The sequence below is a fragment of the Callospermophilus lateralis genome, unplaced genomic scaffold (assembly GCF_048772815.1).
Source record: "Callospermophilus lateralis isolate mCalLat2 unplaced genomic scaffold, mCalLat2.hap1 Scaffold_148, whole genome shotgun sequence".
Classification (NCBI taxonomy): Eukaryota; Metazoa; Chordata; class Mammalia; order Rodentia; family Sciuridae; genus Callospermophilus; species Callospermophilus lateralis.
Window position 1 is genome coordinate 203,245 of NW_027512614.1, and position 2,936 is coordinate 206,180.

The following is a 2,936-nucleotide window of genomic DNA, read 5'->3' on the forward strand; positions in this document are numbered from 1 at the left end:
CATATATGATATGGCAGAAGTTTTTAGTTTTGGTTAACAAATCAAAAATTTCAAATTATAGCTGATCAATTTGTGATTTTGATTATAGAAGGAAAATTTTTCTGGCAGAATAATCTTTACTACTCTGACTTAAAAATAGTTTGAGGCCTGAATGATTATGATTCTTCGAGGATAAGTTCATTCTATGAATTCCCATTTATTAGCCACTTCATTTTTCCTTTACCTGTTGAAAACTGGCATTGGGTTAAAAACATTTTTTGAACACATTTTTTTTTCTTCAATAATTCTTTTAAATCAAGAGATTTTTGCACTACGAAAGAACACTGGGTCTTTATGTTGTATTATTTGGTTGACTTTTAGAAAGAATGCTGGGTAAAACATTTTAGATGAATTATGACATGTTAGTTTAAGAATAGTTTTTCTTAATTTCATACTTGTTCTTCATTATACAATGCAGTTTTGAAGCAGCTGAAGTTACACACTCTCTCTCTCTCTCTCTCTCTCTCTCTCTCTCTCTCTCTCTCTCTCTCTCTCTCTCTCCCCTGATGGTGCTCACATATACTGTATTTTTTTCCACATTGAGCCACTAAATCATGACTATTCTGCAGCTTTTAATCCCCAAACTGTTATGTTTCTTAACATTAATCATTAATCATATTGAGAAGCTCCGATAATTCTTAACTTTAGACTTCTGAGTAATAGTAGACTTCTCTTTCATCTTATTGTTAGCTCTCTAGTTTTATTGAATTTAATTTTCTGTTTTCAAAGTTACACCTTGATTATTCTTACTTTAAGCCACTAAATTCAGTTCCTTTTAACTGAAAACAATGTGACAAAGTTTATTTTTAAGCACTAAATTCTTGATATCTTGTGGTATATATATTATTAAATATTTATTTTAACTACTGAGTTTCATAAAAATGTTTTAAGCTGTCTTAATTCTATCAAATATGGAAAACAAATTGTTTTCAAAACAAAGCAATTTGTTTTCTAGTGTATTTGCATATATGAGCATTTATTATGGTTTAACTAAAATTGCATCATTTGGGCCAGTTGTCAATTACAAAATTATCCTACTAAATAATTAATAAATTTATCACCTTGGTTTTAGCAAATTTAAACCTGAAAAATGTGTTACATTAAAAGGTACAAATTAAAAGTTAAATATATTAATTGAAATCTAATCTTTTTTTAGTTAAAATACATTTTAAATGAGTTTTATAAAGTAAGTTATAATTTGAAATGTTAAAGCTCAAGAAAGCTGTCATTCTGGGATAGTAACTAATTTCTAATTATGTAGTATTTCAAAAACTATTTTTTAGTTCCTTTGAGAAAACTAATTTCTAATTATATATGTCTCAAAAATCATATTCCTGTAATGTTTTTAAGAAATGTTTTATAAATAGGTCACAAGAAACATAATCTGCATTAAAGACCCAGTCTTATTAGGTTCCCAGAGGATCTGGCATAGATTTTTCTAGGCAATTTAAAGCAAGCATGGATGCCAGTGGGTATTAATTCTTGACCCAGGAGATTCTATTAAACATTAAAGCGATATCTTATTTCAGTTTATAGATTATGATTTTGTGACTTCAAATAGAAGGTAGAGAATACCTCATGTAGTATGATTTGAAAAATGAAATTAAGTTATTACATTCTGTCCATTATATCTTGAGAATGTTTCTGAGGTGATCTCTTCAATGATAATTTTAAGTGGAGGACATTTCAGGAAAATAAAAGGAAATCTTTTGTGACAACAAAACAATTATATTAGCATTCAGAGCAAATGTCTGTCACACAGGAAATACTCATGTATTTGAATTTTAAATTATTTAAACAAAATCCATCCTGAGTAATTAATAATTATCAATTATTCCAAATCTGGTTTCAATATGGACCCCACCCCTTGTGACGGAGTCATGCTTCAGTTTTTTCAAAACTCCATTTGGTTCTAATTTGTAATTAGAGTTAAGGACTACTGTTCTTAATTAGTTCTGGAAAATCTTTTTGCCTCTCCTGTGTTAACTTTTTAATTTAGTTAACACTAAGGAATATGTTCTGATAAATAATTTGTTTTCTTTGAAAATTAAATCTTAAGTTTTATCATACTTGCTTATGTGTAAGATTATTATTTCTTACATATAAATTCAAAATAAAAATTCAAACTGTTCAGGTGAGAAAACATAATGGATTCTTCTTCCTCTAGAGCTTTCTTTTTGAAGAGTTGAGGGTGGGGACATTTAAGACCAGTTCACTAACCTGTGATTCAGAGTTGTGGACATTTGTTTGGAAGGGAAAGCTTATCACAAGCTGGTGTGCTGGTAAGTGGATGGAGTTTTAGTTCTACTATTTTATAAAATAATCTACACCCCAGGAGTTCTAGCAAAGCTTTGACAATCCCCAGAAGCAATACTGTGTTACTCCACTAATTTTCAGAAGATAAAATTCAGTTTCCCAAATTGCTCTTCTATGAGTTTCCTTATTAACATTTGGAATTGGGAATTTTGTAATGATTCCAGTGAAGTAGTTTTCTGAAGTTGATGATGTGGAGAAAAAGAATGATGTAATTTTGTTTTACAATTTTGTGTTTACTGTTCTGTAAGTATGTGAGTTACACAATTCTAATAAAACCTCATGCCTTTTCATTACATCTAAATTGAACTGTTTCATGTTATAGAATGCTTCTTTAATGAAAATATTAAGAAAATATATAGATTTGTATGTCAATTTATACTTCAGAAATCCATATATTGTCATATTTATTTTTTTAAAAAATCTAATTGCATGAATATATGTATTTTAAATAAACACACACCCCCCAAAAATCTGATAACATGGTCCAAAGTTATATGTCTGGGAAGCTGTCAGCCATCCATGCTAAGGGTTCAAATGAATGCAGTTTAAAATTGTATGTATTTTGTATTACTATTGTGTCT